This window comes from Trichosurus vulpecula, chromosome 4 (genome assembly GCF_011100635.1).
Source record: "Trichosurus vulpecula isolate mTriVul1 chromosome 4, mTriVul1.pri, whole genome shotgun sequence".
Classification (NCBI taxonomy): Eukaryota; Metazoa; Chordata; class Mammalia; order Diprotodontia; family Phalangeridae; genus Trichosurus; species Trichosurus vulpecula.
In genome coordinates, this window is record NC_050576.1 from 173,381,237 (window position 1) to 173,399,846 (window position 18,610).

Here is an 18,610-nt window from a genome sequence, read left to right on the forward strand (position 1 = left end):
CCTTAGCTCACTTTAAAGCTCAATCTTACTACCACCTTCCATTAGATGATCTTTCCCAATTTGCACAGTTGTTTTGCTCTCCACACAAACTCACTGTGTGTTTATTTTGTACATACCTCTTTTCTGTGAGCATGTTATATCATTTTTGTAGAATTAAAGCTCCTTGAGCTTAGAGACTATTTTTATTTGTATTCCTAGTACCTAAAAGTGCTAGTAAGTACTTAATAAATGCTTGTTGATTGATTTTCCTTTTATTTCTTGTAAAAACAGAGCAATGCTGTGCAATTCTATTTGGTTATATTTGGAAAGTGAAAGATTTTTCCTTGCTGCATGAAATATTTGTTCTTTGATGCTATAGCTATGAAATTTGAATGCAACATTTCTCAGTGAGTTAAACTTAGGGTTTCATTCATCTTGGTGTTCTGTGGATTCTCTCAAGACTCACTTTCATGTCTGCTTCTAATATTTCTAGACCTTTTTACTGTATGGTTTCTTAAAATAAGGTAGTTATGCTTACTTTTCCATGAATTTTTTATTGAAGATTTATATTACTTAGATTTTCCCTTCATATTTTATTTCAAGTTCAGCATCCTTGTTTCGTAGAGCTCTTTATAGTCCAAATTTTAATTTTTTAACATTTTATTATCTTATTTTTGCTACATCATTTTATTTTATTTGTTTTTAGAGCATCTTGTCATATAGACTCTCTCTGTGTTTTACATTCTATAGCCTCTGATTAGAATTAATTTCTTCCTTAAGAACTCAAATTTATGTCCTTCTTTTGATAATTCTACTCCCTTCTTTGATGATTTGACTGCACCACTTTTCAAGAGAGTTGTTATAATTTCAAGGGGCCCCAAAGAATTTGTTACGATACTTTCACCTCCCTCAAGGATTTTGACTAATTTTCCTTTTTTTTCCTGTGTGAAAAATCTTAAAATACCTTTTTTCTTCATTTATTTCTCTTCCTCAGCCAAGTATGGCTGTCTTTATCAACAACTATGCTCATTTTCCTGAAAGGTCCTTTTTATAAATGTGCTTCTTAATTCTTATCCATACTCCCCTGAAAGTCCAGAGCTGTCATATACTTCCCTCAGACCTGCTATTTATTCTCTGTTCTCTCAGACCACCAGGGTCACTTGAGGTTTGTGTCTCTCAAGTGTAGAGGTTGGGACAGTACTGTGAGGAACTCATGAGAGGTAACAGAACTTGGGTCAATTCTCTACCTTTGCTGGTCCCAATCGTTGGGGTTTTATCTTCCTATTATTATATATTATATAGTACTAGTCATAATAATGTTAATAACAATATAGAATGTTATCATAATGGGGAAAGAGGAAGAGGAGGAGGAAGTGTTACAGGAGAAGGGGATGCAGGAGAAAGAGGGGATGCAGGAGTAGAAGGGTGGTGGAGAAGATGGAGTCTTGAGAAACTTGTCTCTGGGATTGACTTTGTTCATTCCCTAGCCTGACCCCTAGGAGCTGGTCATAAAGAGATTAGAGGAAAGTCCTTCAGGATACAGCTATGGAAGTGCCCTGAGAAGTCTTTGATATTGGATCTCTTCTCCACTGATCACTCTTTCTTTGGACCATCTGTTTCATCTTGTGCTACATTAAATATTTTTAACCAATTCTGTACTTTTGGCCTCTTCCTTCCTTTAAAATTCCATCCCTCAGTTTCCACATGACTCTCCAACTACCCTTTTTTTTCTCTTGAGTCTTTGGGCTGACATTATAGATAGGCTACAACTTTCCCTGTGGTGGGGATGGGCTGAAGTTTCTCCTGGAACACTGCTAAGAAATTTATTCCAAAAGTTAGTGTCTAAGAGTACAGGATCCAACAGGAATGCAAGGCTGTCCAAGACAGCACAGCCAAAGTCTATAGAAGATCAGGGAAGCTAGACTGTAAAGAACTAGGAGCAAAATAAGTCAGATAAAGGCAAACCAAGTCAATAAACATTTATTAAGGACCTAATATGTATCAGACACTGTGCTGAGCAATGTGTATACCAAAAAAGGGGGCCAAAACACAACACAAAAACAAACAAAAAACTCTCCAACACATTGCTTAGTCTTTAGCTATTTTTCCGTAAGAACTTCCTTGTGATGAATTCTATCAGTTTTCCTCTTCCTGTCTTTGCTGAGTTTTCTGCATTCAGTGAATTCTTATTTATTTGGAGAGATTGTGATGGTATCTAGAAGAAGATGGAAGGTTGCAGGGAGAGCTGCTCTTCATTTACCTCTCAGTCCACTATGTTCCCAGAATCAGAAGGCATTTTATAAACCCTTGTTGAGTTAAAATGAATTAAATTTAGTAAGAAAGGCAGGATTTTTATTATTGGTGATTTACAATTGGGAATAATATTGGATATGAGAATTCCACACCTTAGAAGATGCTCTGCTCTGATTTTCATTCCTTTGTCCCCTCCCTTTACTTACATAAACCATTATTTGGGGAGGATTACTTCATTTCGGTATAGTTTTGCTTAAGAAAAATCAAAGGATTTTATTTTTAAATTGGCCATCCTTTGTTTATAATGCCTTTGTGATTTTGCTGGAGCTGTTTTTAAATTTGCTAATATAATCCACACTAGGAAGCAGGATCATCAAAAGGAAACAGAGCCTGGAAATAGCTGGAATCAGTCATATTTGAATTTCTTCTGGATTTGGGATTTGGATTTTTGAACTGGCCTCATGGCTAACTGTTTCATTGCCAGATTCTCCCATTATGAAGACTTTTACTTTCTAGTCTTCAAAGTTCTCACTTTTGCCCAATTATCCACAATGAATACAGAAACACTTATAATAAATAAAAAGTAAACAGCTAAGAATAGAAGTGTACTGATTGCATTCATCACCCCTTCTACAAACCAACCCTTGTGTTCCCTAACTTTATTGGGTACATTCAGTGATTGATTCCAGACCAATAAGAAGGCAATTTTGTGGTCATGTTATTGATTTTGACCAATCTGCCATAGTTTCATAAATTCTAACCAAACAAGATTTCTTCTCCACTCCACCCCTTTCCCTCTTGAATGTATGTCATATAATATTATATATCATAATTGTTTTTCTGTCATAGATTATATGACTTTTAAAGGCAGAGACAGTTTTCTTATCTAGACGAGAGAGGCTGCCTACTGTAGCAGAGAGTGTTGGGGTTGGAGTCATGAGAGATCCAGCTTGAAATACTGGCGATATTCTAGATTAAAGTCATATGTTAATGAGTCACCACTGCTTAGGTGGTTACCGTGCTTTGCATGCTTCACAGAATGCATGCAAAACCATGGGTTTTATCACAAGTCTAACCAGGCATAGAAAGTCAGGCACCGAGTCATTGCAGCTCAATAGAGTAGGAAGAAGACTTGTCCTGGGGTCAGAGGACTAGCTAGCATTCAAATCCTCCTTCTGATGCTAGTGTAACCTTAAAGAAATCATTTAACCAACCTGGGCCTCTGTTTCCTCATTTGTAAAATAATAGGGCTTAGACTAGATAGCTTCTGAGATTCCTTCCAGCCCCAGATCCTTGATACTATATTCTGGACAAGTTATATAACCTACCTGGTCCTCAGTTTCTTTTTCCTGTAACATGAAGGGGTTAGACTAGATAGCCTCTGAGACCCTTTCCAGCTCTAGATCCTAAGGCCTCTACAAGGGGCCTAGAATAGACTAGGGCCTCAAGGCCACTTGTGGCCCTCTAGGTCCTCAAGTATGGCCCTTTGGCTAAATCCAGACTTCACAGAACAAATTTCCTTTGTAAAAAGATTTGTTCTGTAAAACTTGGACTCAGTCAAAAGGCTGCATGCAAGGACCTAGAAGGCCATAGATTCCCCATCCCTGTAGATGGTTATTGTTGGCAATGAGACATCTGTATTCACTCTTAACTGGATATGCTTATAAGAAATACACTAGACAAAGTGAGGGAATTCTGATCTAGATTCCAATCACTGTACATCTTTGGCAGGAGTCTTTAGGAGCAAGCCAAAAGGTTATGTCTGGAGTGAGTGGCACTCTCCCAGCCTTAGCATGCAAAATAAAATAAATAAATAAAAGGAAATAGGGGACTCCAGGGGAAATTTAGGGGCAGCTAAGTGGCGCAGTGGATAGAGTGCTGGGCCTGGAGTCAGGAAGACCTAAGCTCAAATCCAGCTTCAGATACTTACTAGCTGTGTGACCCTGGGCAAGTCACTTAAACCTGTTTGGCTCAGTTTCCTCATCTATAAAATGAGCCGGAGGAGGAAATGGCAAACCACTCTGGCATCTTTGCCGAGATGGGCTCACAAAGTCAGACATGACTGAAAACGACTGAATAGAAGGGTGAATTTACTTGACTAGATTTGGAATCTACATAGACTTGGGCAAGTTGGGAATACTGAATGCACCAGATTCTCTGGGTGTTCTAGTTTGTTTACTCATGTGCTGGACCTAAGTATGGACTTCTCTGCAAAAGGGCTTCAAATGGCTCATAAAAAAAATGAAAGACTCCAAAGGCTTTTTGGATACCGGATAGCTCTTCCTAAACAAGGACTTGATGAGTTAAGTGTAAATGAATCAGAAACATGTGGATTGCATTTCCCTTCTCAGGCACTTGGACTTACAAACGAAGGCCTAGGGTTTGAAGAAGTAAGGGGAAAGCATAGAGAGGAAAGGGCTGAGGGGTTCTGTTAGGGCCAGAGGAAAAGCTGGACAGAACTGTGGGGCTCTTTAAGGAACAACCGAAGGGGACGGGATTTTCCCTCTCTCCCCTCCCCATCACCCCAACTCTACTGTTTCTTTCATCTGTAGACTATGAGAGCTTGAAATCAGTCATGTCTCTTGGCAGCATTCCTTTCTCCAGACATTACACTCCAGGTGTCTCTGCCATCCCTTCGGGAAAGGGTTGCTGCAGAGTTTGGGCCCAAAACATGCCCTACCAAAGTCGGTTCTATCTCAGACATTAATATCCAAGCCTGCAGTCTCTCCACACCCAGATGAGCATGGGATAGTGGGAACTGAACTTTGAGTCAGAAGTAGTAGGACAGTAAAGGGAAAGGGAAGAGATGGGAACAGGCTGTCTATTAGGTGCCTACTGTATGCCAGGTAATGAACTGAGCACTTCGCAAATATTCTGTTATATAATGGAAAGAAAGCTAGATTTGGAATCAAATCAAGGAAGGAAGGAGGGAAACAAGCATTTATTAAGTGCCTATTATGGGCCAGATGAGAAGCTAGGTGACGGCATGCAGTGAATACAGTTTCAGGCCTGGAATCAGGAGGACCTGAGTTCAAATCCAGCCTCAGGCATTTACTAGCTGTCTGACCCTGGGCAAGTCACTTAACCCTGTTTGCCTCAGTTTCCTCATCTGTGAAGTGAGCTGAAGAAGGAAATGACAAAACCACTCCAGTATCTTTGCCAAGAAAAATGGGGTCACAAAGAGTTGAACATGAACAAAAAACCATTGGACAACAACAATGTGCCAGATGCTATGCTAAGGCTTTAAAGATATTTTATTTGGTCCTCACAATGTCAGTGCTATAGTTAATCTCCATTTTACAGTTGAGGAAACAAAGAGAGGTTAAGTGACTTGTCCATGGTCACACTGCTAGTAAGTGTCTGAAACTGCATCGAATTCAGATCTTATTGACTCTAGGCCCAGCACTCCCTCCACTGTACCACCTATCCTGCCAAAGGGACTTTAGTTCCAGCCCAGATTCTGACGTATCGGTGTTACGCTGGATACTTCCCTTTTCTGGGATACAGTTTTCTCATTTATAAAATGATGTGGGGTACACTAGATCAAGAGGTGGCTCAGTGGATAGAGCTGTGGACCTAGAGTCAGGAAGACCCCACTCACTAGCTGTGTAACCCTAGGCAAGTCACCTGACCTCCGTTTGCTTTAATCCACAGGAGAAGGAAATGGCAAACCACTCCAGTATCTTTGCCAAGAATATCCCATGGACAGTACTGGCATGCCCTGGTCTATGGGGTCATAAAAGAGTTGGATATGACTGAACAACACATTAAATTAATGATTCATAATTTTAAAAATTATTTATTTATTTATACTTAGGACATATAATTCTTTGCCATGAAGAATCAAGGTACACCAAACATTTAAATTAGTAATAAATATGTGTCTCTCAGGCAGGAACTATGTGAGATAATATTTGCAAAGCACTTAGCATAGTGCTTGGCATACAGATGAGCTTCGAGACCAATTAACTGGTCTTTCCCATTCCTCTGCCTCGCCTTCCCCTTTTCTGCCCCACCTCCTCTTCTTTCTTTACTCTCTCCGTAGTCTCGATGGAAGAGATTTTTTTCTTGCTTTTGTGAAAAAAGCTATGACTATGACTTAATGCTAAATCTGGAAGAGCAGACAGCAAACTGTAGCTGGGGGCTGGGGGATATGGGAGTCTTGGTCTAAGGGGTGCATCACATCTAATGAAACTTGCGCTGGACTTGATGAATCCCAGAATCCTTCCCAGCTCAAAATCTATTTTTCTGTGATATGGATTTGGAGCGTTACCTGTCATTTAATAGCTGTGTGACCTTGGACAGGATACAAATTCTATGGCTCTCAGTTTCTTTCTCTGTAAGGTAAAAAATAGCACCTGCTTTGCCTGTCCCGAGAACAGTGCTCAGAACAAAGTAGGAGCTTGATAAATACTTGCTATGTTAAAGGATAGAATCACGTCAGATATAACAATGATGACAACAACATTTATGTAGCACTTACTGTATACCAGGTACTGTGCTAAGTACATTACAAAGGACATCTCAGTTGATCCATACAATAACCCTGTGAGGTAGGTATTAGTACTATCCCAATTTTACAGCTGAGCCAAACAGAGGTTAAATGACTTTTCCAAGATCACACACTTTAGTAAGTAGGCTAGATTTGAACTCAGATCTTTCTGACATTAGACCCGGCACTCCTAGCTCCCATTTAAAGTGGGAAGCAATCTGTGAGCTCATTCAGTTCACTCTGGAACAATGTGTATAAAACATTGGTAATCACATACTCTGTACGAATGTGACTCCTTGTTCTTTTCATGTAAGAAAAAGTCATTCTTTACTTCTTGTGCACTAAGAATAAGGGAGCTTTTCTTCACTGTCAGGCAAATAATTCTAATTCCCCTTTTCCATGAAAAAGGAAATGTTGAGCATAGCTATAAAAGGAGAAATCCAACTCCAGGGGGAACGAAGAGGAATTAATCATAGAACACAAAATGTCATAGCTGGAAGGGATCTTACAATATCAAATATTAAAGTCAGTAAGAAGCATTTATTGAACACATACTATGGGCCGTCCCTGGTGGCTCTAAAACCATGATCCTATGAGAGCAATGCAACAGATCTTGCATTCTATTGAAAGGAAACAAGATGTCTATAAAATAGAATATGTATACAATATGTACACATATATGTATGCATATGTATTATGTATATATAATGTATACATATATGTATTATATGCATACACATATGATATATACATATTGTACGTATAAGATATTAAATCGTGTATATGATATAAAAATTATTTTTGCATATATATGTATGCATGTACGTGTATGTGTGTATGTGTATGTATATGCACTTATGATTTCAGGGGACAGTAGCAGCTTGGGTGGGGGGAAATTCAGGAAAGGCCTCAAGTCAGAGGAAGTACTTGACCTGAACTTTCAAAGGGATTATAACAGGCTGAAGTAAGGAGGGAATATGTTTCAGGCATGCAAAGGCAGATATATGGGAAATGGAATCTTGTAAATAAGAATCTGGGCCAATTGGGTTAGAATGTAGGGTGTGTGATTGAGGGTAATAGATAATAAGCCTGGGAAGGGAGGTTGGAGCCAGATTGGGAAAAGCTTAATATGCCAAACATTGGAATTTATGTTTCATATTGGAGACATTAGGGAGCCATTTGGGAGCTTTTTGATCAGGAAAATGATATAGACGGACTTTAGACAGCTGTATGGAGGATGGATAAGAGAGTGTAGATATGAGGCAGGGAGACTATTTAGGAAGCTCCTGTAATAGTCTAGGCGAGAGAGATTAGGTCCTAAACTAGGATGATAGTCGTATGAATGCAAGGAATGGGGTATATGGGAGAAATGTAAAGAAGAAGTCAGACTGCGAAGAGTTTAAAACATCAAACAAAATTGTTGAGGTAATAGGGAGTTATTGCAGTTTACTGAGGAAGGGAATAACATGGTCAGACCACCCCATTTGGAAAATCATTTGGGGAGTTGTGTGTTGAGGACACACAAGAGAGGAGAGAGACTTAAATGGGTCAATTAGAAGGCTCCTGAGCCGGCTCAGGTGAGAGGTGCTAAGAGCCTAACTACAGGGTGGCTATGTGGGTAGAGAGATGAGGAGAGAAAGAAATTACAAGATTTGGCTACTGAGTAGATATAGGGGATGAGGGAAAATGGGGAGTAGGTGACAACACTGAGGTTGGGTTTTGAGGGCCCTGACAGGATGGTAGGAAAGTCAAGGAAGAGGAGTGGGAATTAGGGGGAATGATAATGAGTTCTGTTTTGGACATTTTGAATTTGAGATATCCACAGGACATTCAGTTATCCAGTTTGAAATATTCAATAATTGATATATTCAAATATTCAATATTTGAATATTCATATTTTCTCCATATGGACACAAAGTAATTTTACAAATGCATATACACCTATATGTGCGTATATACATATACATACATACATACACACACAGACACACACATATCTATATATATACATACATATAGGTGTGTATGTGTGTGTATGTATTTGGTCATGCAAGACTGAAGTCAGGAAAGAGCATAGATGATACATATGCACATTTGCATATATGTATACAAACATATACATTCACTCCTACATAAATGTATACATGCATGGATATATAATGCATACGTATGTCTGGGAATCATATATATGACAGATCTATCATTATCTATAATTCCTAGATATATTAAACACACAAAAGCATATATAGGATATATATATATTATATATAAATAGAAATATACATAATATAAAATATATTATATATAAATAGAAATATATATTACATACACACACATATAAATATATACATATATATATATGTATACATATATGTGAAAACTTGGGAGCCAATGAAATTATCAAGAGACAGGGCATATAAAGAGGCCCAGAATAAAGCTTTGGAATCTTCCTATAGTTTGAGTGTGGAATATGTATGATAATACAAAAAAGGAGACTGAATTAGAGTGGCCAGATATAGAGCAGAGGAGCCATAAGATAGAAGTATCATGAAAACTCAGAAAGGAGATAGTACCCAGGAAGGGAAGAGGATCAACAGAATTAAATTATGTAGGGGGGTCAAAAAGGTTGAAGGCTGAGAAAATTGCCTCAATTTGTCCATTAAGAGATCATTTGAAGCTTTGGTGAAAAAAATGTCCAGTTAAGTGATGAGGATGGAATCCAAGATTATAAGCAGCTAAGAAGGAAAGAAAATGGAGGTAAGAAATATAGGCTGTTTTTTTTTTTCTAGGAGTTTGGCTCTTAAAGAGAGGAAAAATATAAGATGGTAGAGTCAAGTGAAGATTTTTAAAAATTAAGTGTCAAGGATATTTGGGAATGTTTAAAGGCAGCAGAGAATGAGGCTGGGAACAGATAGGGAAAGGCTGAAGAATAGGAGAGAAGATGATAATGGAGGGTAATCTATTGGAGGAGATAAGATGGAATGGTGCCAAGGGTACATGCATAGGAGTTGGCCTTGGCAACAAGAAGGATACTTCATGATAGATTAAAGGAGGTGAGAAGGGTGATGATGAAGAGAGGGTTTCATCTGTACAGTAGAGGATTAGTGATAGTTCACAATGAATGGTCTCTGCTTTCTCAGAAGAGGATCAGGCACGGTTCTCTGCTGGGAGAAAAGAGGGAAAGCTGGTGGGGGAGCCTTGAGGAGAAAAGAGAGGGCTTAGAAGAGTTTATGAGATCAAACCAAACACAGTTCCAGAGGACTTAGGATGAAACCTGCTATCCACCTCCAGATAGAGAGGAGATGGAATCAGAGAACAGATTAAAGATTTTTTTCTTTTGTTTTGTTTAGATTGCTAATGGGAGGATTTGTTTTGCTTGACTATACATATTTGTAGTGGATTTGACTTTTCTTCCTGTCTCAGTGGATGGGGGATGGGGAGGTAGGTAGTTCAGAACTGATAATAAAATAAAATTTAAATAAAAGAACAGTGTATGAGGAATAGTAAAGAGAGTCACTTAGAGAGGGAAAAAAATATTGCCTTGCTTCAGTGAGGGCCCAGTTCAGATCAAATAACAAATTTGTAAGTGATTTTTCTCTAGCATAGTTCAGCAGCTTATGGGGTAAGAGAAGAGGAGGTAGATGGTGGTGTTAATCCAAAGTTGGGGTTTGGCAAGGATTGAGTAGTGAGAACAAGGTAAGAAGGCATTTAGAAGGTACAACTGCAAGGGATCAATACACTTGCTTCATAGAGGAGGGCTCTGAAGCCTACAGTGACTTTGACTTGCATAAAGTCACTCAGTTTCTGGTTCGTAGAGGAGCGAAGGAATGATTACAAGTATCTTGAATTCTAGACCAAAGTTTTTTTCCACTATACTGGGCTTCCTTTAACTTCCTTCTGACTTTTCCAGTTGGATTATGGAGAAATCAAGACTGTAGTCCTAATTGGAATGAGAATTATTATGGTTTTTCCTTTCCCCTGGTCCTTAACCAGAAGATTATTACTAGTCCTAGGACCAAGACAGTAAGGTCCATGGACAGAGCTGTGCTCCCTCCCTTTCTCTCTCTCTCTCTCTCTCTCTCTCTCTCTCTCTTTCTCTCGTGTGTGAGAGAGAGACAGAGACAGAGAGAGAAAGAAGAAGACAGACATGGGGGGAGAGAAGAGAGAGAGAGAGAGGGTGGGGAGAGAGACAGAGAGAGAGACAGAGAGAAACAGAGAGAGGGAGAGAGAGGGAGAGAGAGAGAGAGAGGGTGGGGAGAGAGAGAGGGAGAGAGACTGAGAGAAAGAGAGAGAGAGGGTGGGGAGAGAGAGAGAGAGAGGGAGAGAGAGAGAAATAGGGGGTGGGGAAGGGAGAGAGAATTGAAGAGCTGTTGGAGCAAGAAGTCACTTTGGGAATAAATGATATAAACAGCTCACATTTATATAGTGCTTTAATAACCACAAAGCACTTTTCTTTTCTTTTTCTATAAAGAAGCTAAGTGAAAGTATTCTTATGCCCATCTCACAGGTGAGGAAGTCAAGCCCTTAGAGCTTATACCCGGGTCAAGGGTTAATAATAATAATAACTAACATTTGATAACACTTGCTATGTGCCAGGCCCTTTACACAGTAGGTGCTTTACAATTGTTACCGCATTTGATCCTCACAACAACTCTGGGAGATAGATGCTATTATTATCCCCATTTTACAGATGAGGAAACTGAGGCAAACAGAGATTAAGTGACTTCCCCAGGCTTACACAGATAGTTTTTGAAGCTGGATTCGAACTCAGGTCTTCCTGACTTCAGGCATAGCACTCTTAACCTTTTCATGTGTCATTTGGCATCCCTTCTAACAGCTATGATTTTAAATACATAAAATAAAATACATAGGATTATGAAGCAAATGCATCATGTTAAAGTAAATATGTAATTTTTGTCTATTCAAGTTCAGACTCTCTGAAATCTATCGGTGGACCCCAAGTTGAGAATCTCCAATTTAGTTCAATTATCCTCATTTTACAAAGATGGAAGTTGAGAATCAAAGTCACACATGTAGTAACAGGCAGAACCTAGGTCTTTTGAACCCTAGTTCAGCGTCCCTTGTGCTGCAGCATTCTAAAGACAAGAAAGGGCAGGAAAAAGCATTCTGTGTGTATCCCCAGACTTGGGCTGGGTTGGTTTGGGCTGGTGAGGACAGGGAAGATGGATGTGTTGGAAAATTTCCTAAGATCTGGCTCAATGCAAGGAAAAGAGGGATAAATGCAAGCAGACACAGCACAGCTTTTGAAACTTGCCTCGTGGGCTATAAGGAGCTCCTGAAGACAGGGGGCTGCTGGGAAAATGCTGGGAACCATCTAAATTGCAGAGCTATGAGTGGCAGAGCAGGCTTACCACTGGGATGAGGCAGCAGATGAAAAATGTCCCTGCCAATGAGCCATACAGCCTGGCCGGCTGGGCTGCGCAGACTTTCAGGACCAAGAGCTCTGAAATTGATTGAACCCTTCAGCACAGGAAAAGACAGGGCCCATATTCTTATAAACAACACGCACTCGCATAGCTCATGGATCACACCTCAAAATGAATCTCTGCAGTACTCCTTGGGAGTCACTTTACATCAACCTGTCCTTAAATTGGGCGTTAATTTCTTTATGTATAAAATGAGTGAGGGTTGAACTAGGTGACCTCTAATGACCTTTTCGATCTAACATATTTTTAGGTACCAACGTTCTGTGTTCTTCAATTGAGATAGTCTAAATGAATTTTTAATTCCTTTGAAAATTCCTAATTTTCAAATCTTAAAACACCATATAAATCCTGGCTGCTATTATTACTAATCATTATTATATTCTAACATTTTAGGCCCTAAAGCATCTATGGCCTTCTTTCCCATCCTCCTGTTATACGTAACCTTAAAGAGGAGCTGTTGTTTAATTCAGAGAGAGTCTTTGTTTTTTGTTGTGGTTGCTGCAATAATTGGAGCTGTTATGAAAGCGTTTCCTCATCCTCATCTTCACTGGAACCTAGGATTTCTGTGTCGGGGGTCAGAGCAGTGGGTGGGATGCAGTTGAGGGTGGGATCTAACACAAAACACAGACCATCCCAACTGCCTTCCTTTGATCTTTTCAAAACACAATGGCCATTACATTGACTAGAATAATGGCCTTGGGACTCAGGCCCTTATTATTTACCATGCCCTCTGAGGGGTCTTTGAGTCTAGAACTGTCAAAGCCCCTTAGGATTCAGGTTAAGATACAGCAGCAGGTATCAGAGAGACATGGCCAGGAGGAATGAGAAAGTGTGTCAGGGGAAATTGTTTAAATAAACAGTTGGATGCTTGGAAGCACAGCCTTAAGACTTCAGATCTTTCTCTCCCTTCTCTGTTTTTTTTCCCCCCTTCTTCTTCAAAACAGAAGATTAAGTTTGCTGTGAACATGAGCTGATGAAAAGAATTCACATAGTTCTTTGAATAGTACTACAGTGAGACCCACAGGAGAGCTACAAATTGCTGTTGGAGACACCAGTCTCCTTTTTCAGAAAGTTAGCATAAAAGTACACATATCTTCTTTCTATAAGGTACTAACTTGTAAATTAACCTTTAATGGAGTATAAATGACGTCCTGAAAGAGCTGCTTATGCAGCTCTATTTATGATCTAGAAAATTGCAAATATTTACAAGATTATAGGTGTTAATGGTCTGTCAAAAATGTTTGTATATTGTACATACATTAAACCCCGGTTTCAGACCACCCTGGTACAAAAGACCACCCCTCTCCAGTCCCATATAGAGTTTCACTTTGAATCCATATATGCCAATCCCTATAATTAGACTACTCCCTAATATAGATCAAGTCCACTTTATAGGGAAGGTCTCGATAGGTTTCATTTAGTTTAAACCCAGCACCCAGGCTGCCTATGTAAACTGTTTGCTAAATAGCACTGGCCGACCAATCAATCTTGAGCCAATCCTTTGGAGATCATTCCTCGTTGTCCCTGGGAAACTCGCCTGTCTGCTTTGAAAGCCTGCACGGCCCTAGTGCCTAAGTGACCATGTTTTGATTGTTTTCCTGAAAGGAAAATGAAACATATACACACATAGCTCCAGAAATCTCCCTTCCTTGTTAATGTCTGGTCATCTGATCATGAAATGTACATAAGCTTCAGACTTGAATCCTTTCAAAGGCACATTATGATTTCAATGGCACCTCTAACAGAGGGCTTTACAATGGGAAATTGCAATAAATAAATAAAAGGGAGGAAAAAAAATCTTTCTCCTATAATTGATAGTTCTTTTGTGTCTCAGTTTTTCGGAACTCTTGCTGTGCTACTGTACCAGAAAAGTTATGTGGAAAGAAGGGAGGGAGAAGGAGGGGAGCAGGTAGTTTTAAAGCAGATTTCTTGCTTCTATTTCTAATGTGTACATTTTCATGAATTGCAAAGCTGTTTCTTTGGCAGTCCGGAGATGATCATTTTCCTTAGGCATTTGTTAGAGATTTGACTAAGTCCAAGACATATGTAAAGTATGGCTTAATTCTAACTTTACAGAAGAAATGTATCCTCTCATATGACTAAGAAAATAAATTTTTAAACCAAAATCTTGTACTGAAAACATCAATGGAGAATTTTTTTTATGTGAATCTTCAGGTAATCACATTGTTACTTCCTTCTAAACCCCACATCAACTTTCCTCCCCTCCAAGAAAGGAGAACAGGAGGGGGCTGAAGTCAATTTTCCATGAAGCCCTTTACATGCATCTAATTTTCTTTAAAATAAATGTGTCCAGGTGAGGCATGCATCAGTACTACCAAAGTTTCTCTTTTATATAGGTCTTATTTAAGTGGACGCAGTGGGGTGGCCTTATCTCTAGGTATACCAGAGCAGGTCAGGGCACACAGAGAAATGATAAATTGGTCTCTGGAATCAGATAGTTTCCTGGGAATTGGGGTGGCCAGACTGGTAAAAGAATTCTCTCTTTCCCTCCTGCCAAGCTGATTAACAGGTTTAACAAGGCCCCTACCTGTCTGACTTTGGAAAAGCTTGATAAGATACTTTTCTGACCTGGGGTCAGGGTTAAGGGTTTTTGTTCTTCATCCGGGTAAACACATTATGGCTGATGCTGAAATGTCATCTTTGCCTTGAAAATTTATTCAGATGCATGATGCTTTGGGCCTGGAGTTACCAGGCACATATTTCCAAAGAATCATAGATTTAGAGATGGAAGGGACTTCAGAGGTCATCTAATCCAATGCCCTAATTTGACAAATGGTGAAACAAGAATATAGAGACTGAATGGCTTGCCCAAAGTCGCAGGAATATTAATGACTTCAAGGATATTCAGTTTCATCAGCATGAGTATTCTTTCTGCTGGTATGGATTGTCAACGCTCCATATCAAAAGTTCTTAATATTTTCTTTGCATGTGTTATGGACCCCACTGGCAGTCTAGTGAAGCCTACAGACTCTTTCTCAGAATAACATTTGTTGGCTAAATTAATGAATTAAGGGAATATTAGATTTCAGTTAAAGATGAGCGAAAGTAAAGGTGTATTTTGTCCCCATCCAAGTTTACAGATACCCCTAAAATCCATCCACAGATCCCCTGGTGGGGTGGGCATTGTCCATAAACCCTGGGTTAAGAACCTTTGCTCTATATTTACAGCTGGTTAACTTAAAGAATAGCTGTAGTTGAAAATTTTCTCATCTGGTCTTTCTGAACTTAGCGAGGTTCATCCTCAGACGACAGAAACACAGTTTCTTAAAGGGTCTATACTCAAGCTATAGCCCTTAAGAAGCCAAGGTCATCTGTTTGTAGGTGTATGGCTAGCCTGGTCAGTAGAGCCCAAGACTCCTAGTTTCAAAGACATAAGTCTGAGCCTATATTGAACGCATCATATTTAGGAGTCAGCATGGGGCATTAGAAAGAGCCAGAGAACCTGGATTTACATCTTTACTCTGCCAATTACTGCTTGTGTGACCAAGGGCATAGCGCTCAATGGTTCTGGAACTCAGTTTCCTAGCCTATTTTACAGGAAGAGGTTAGGCTAAATAATATCTAACACATATCTCTTCTAGCTCTAAATCTATAACGTTATGGCCATAATGTGGCATTAAAGAAGGATACTGAGGGAGAGCCGAATTCATAGTGTTCAGAGTATAGTTTGAAACGGGTATATTATGATGATTTTTCAGTTTCAAAACCAGAAAAGTTTGGGTTCAATTTCTGCCTCTTACACTTCCTGGCTGGGCAAGTCACTGAACTTCTCAATTTTGGGTTAGGGAGTGCTAGAGCCAACTCTTAGGCTCATGAGAGCTGGTTGTTAAATTTTAAGTATGAGCATTTACACCTATGAAAGCAGCCAAGGTTTGATCAGGGTTTGATCTATTGTTTTGTTGATTGTCTAGACAATGTAGTGATGGAGAAAATGTTAGTAATTCAGATTAAACTTAAAATGTGTCCTGCTTTTCATAAAGCCGGTTGTTAAATGTTTACCAGCATACCATTGATGTGAGGCAACTTGCAGAGAAGGTGCCGGCCCACATGAATAGAAGGTATTTCCTCATAAGGAGCTTAATGAAATACTAAAATGAAAATGAAATAATATGTCTAGTCCTGTTCCTCTCCCTGGAAGGCATCAAACTGTCAGAATATACTAGGTGATGAGATTCTCATCAAGACATTTTCTCCAAGCCCAAGTTATCATTCTCCAAGTGTTTCACCCTACTTCTTTTCTATTGTGGCCACTCTTATTTGGAAGGAGCAGGAAACCCAGATGACCTATGGAACATCAGCTGATCATTTGAGTTCCGTTCATGTGCCAAACAAAGAAAGAAAAAAAATCCACACGGCTATTTCCAAGGAGGAAAGAAACTCTAGGCTCTGAATGATAAGCTTTTATGATTAACTGTTACGGCGAATGGTTGGTCATCCAAATATGTTATCTTTGCTACCTATGAAGACAGAAGGATTGTTGGTGTTCTCTACTTTTTCTCTACCTCAAAATATGGTACTCTAAATGCAGTGCAGTAGGAATAATTAATTACCTTGCCACCTAGGTTATGACAGCTTTTCCTCCTAAAAAGTCTATGAAACCATTCTTGAGATTTAATTGGCCCAGGGGATTAAGGTTTGAACTATCGATATAGCTTCCCAATCACCTAAGTTATAACACACTCAGCCTACAAGAAGTCAGGGCTCCTTGGGCATGATATACCCTCCTAACTGGGGATGCCACAGTGGCAAATGTCAAGGTGAGGGAAGCTGGGTTCAACTGATCAATGCTGTATCCCTGCTGAATATTCTTTCCATGGTATTGGTAAATAATCTTCTACTAAATGTTATATGGTCTAGATTAAAGGTTCTCATTTTCTTTCATTCCTGGGCCTGAACCATTATAATAGCTTGAGTGAGGCCTGCCCAAAACTAATACTTTTCTTCAGTGTCCAGCCCAAGGCCAGGGAGCAGACTCAGGCACAGGGGCAAGAGGACAGCCCTTCAAATGTGGTCATTCCTGCTGTTCTTGCTTTGGGTGTTTGCTTAGGTGGATGGTTGATAGTTCCACAAACATCTACACTTCCAGCCCAGCCTGGTGAAGCTGGCAGGGTTTGGGGGATTCATCAATTATTTCAAACTATTTTTTGAACATTATGGGTTTGGCAGAAACCCCAAACACACTTTACCAAGTGCTTTTTCCCTTCATTTTTAATCCCACGAGTATTTCAAATGCAATCCGTATGTTCCTGATTCATTTACACTTAACTCATCAAAATACTGGTTGGTATGAATTATTTGATGTCCAAGAAGAATTATGGTTCCTTTTTAGCAAGACTTAAAAAGACTTTTTCCCCCTCTAGAAATGTAAGTTTCACTTGCCGTATGCAATGGAACATGCCTCCCCCTCCCCCAAATTTTTGCCTTCTGCTCCAAAGTAAAAAAACAACACAATTCTAGGGGCTACTAAAACTTGGGTAAGTGCTTTATTTCTTTTGCCTTTCTTTTAAGATCCATGTGAATTCTAAGGGAAATTTGATCCATATGTTTCTGATTCATTAACATTTAAATCATTAAAATGTTGTTCGGCACAAGCCACTCGGTGTCCAGTAACCAAACATGAGCCTTTTTTTGCTGTTGCTTTTTTTTTCCCTAAGCTCTTTTTCTGCAAAACAGGAAGTCACATTTGGCAAGCCTCAAGTCAGGCATCAACCAGTTGACGCTTGGCTTGATAACTAACTCTCAACCTATTAATTTGGAAAGAAGTCCATTTTGTCCGCTCTCTTTTGAAGCTCAGCTCAAGAGCTCTGCCTGTATTTTAGATGGGTGCTGCTACTCATACATAATGAGATTGATTTCACCCATAAGTAAATTAGTTCCTTTAAGCATGTTAAATGTGGTGACTATAAGCATTGGCACCCAGGTGGCAGCATGAATAGAGCGCTGGTTCTAGAGTCAGAAAGACTCATCTACATGAGTTCAAATCTGGCCTCAGAAACACTGTAAAATGATCTGGTGAAGGAAATGGCAAACCGCTCCAGTATCTTTGCCAAGGAAACCCCAAATGGGGTCACGAAGAACTGGGCACAAAATAATGCCTGAACAACTGACTGACTTTAAAAAAAGAGGCAAGACATACTTTTAACTTTAACATGCATCATTAACATTTTTCTCTATCACTTTCTTAAGTCTAGACAATCAACAAAACAATGAAATGCTGATTGTAGTGTGTGCCAGTTTCCAAGCTGTAAATGCTCATACTGAAACATTAACAACTGACTTCTGAGAGCTCATTTGTGCTGGCATCAGCACCCTCCTTATTAGATGGCCTTTGAGGAAGGTCCTTTCATGTTTTAAATCTGTGATCCTAGTGTTCAACCCTTTTTTAGTCATGCCCGACTCTTTGTGACACCAGTTAGGG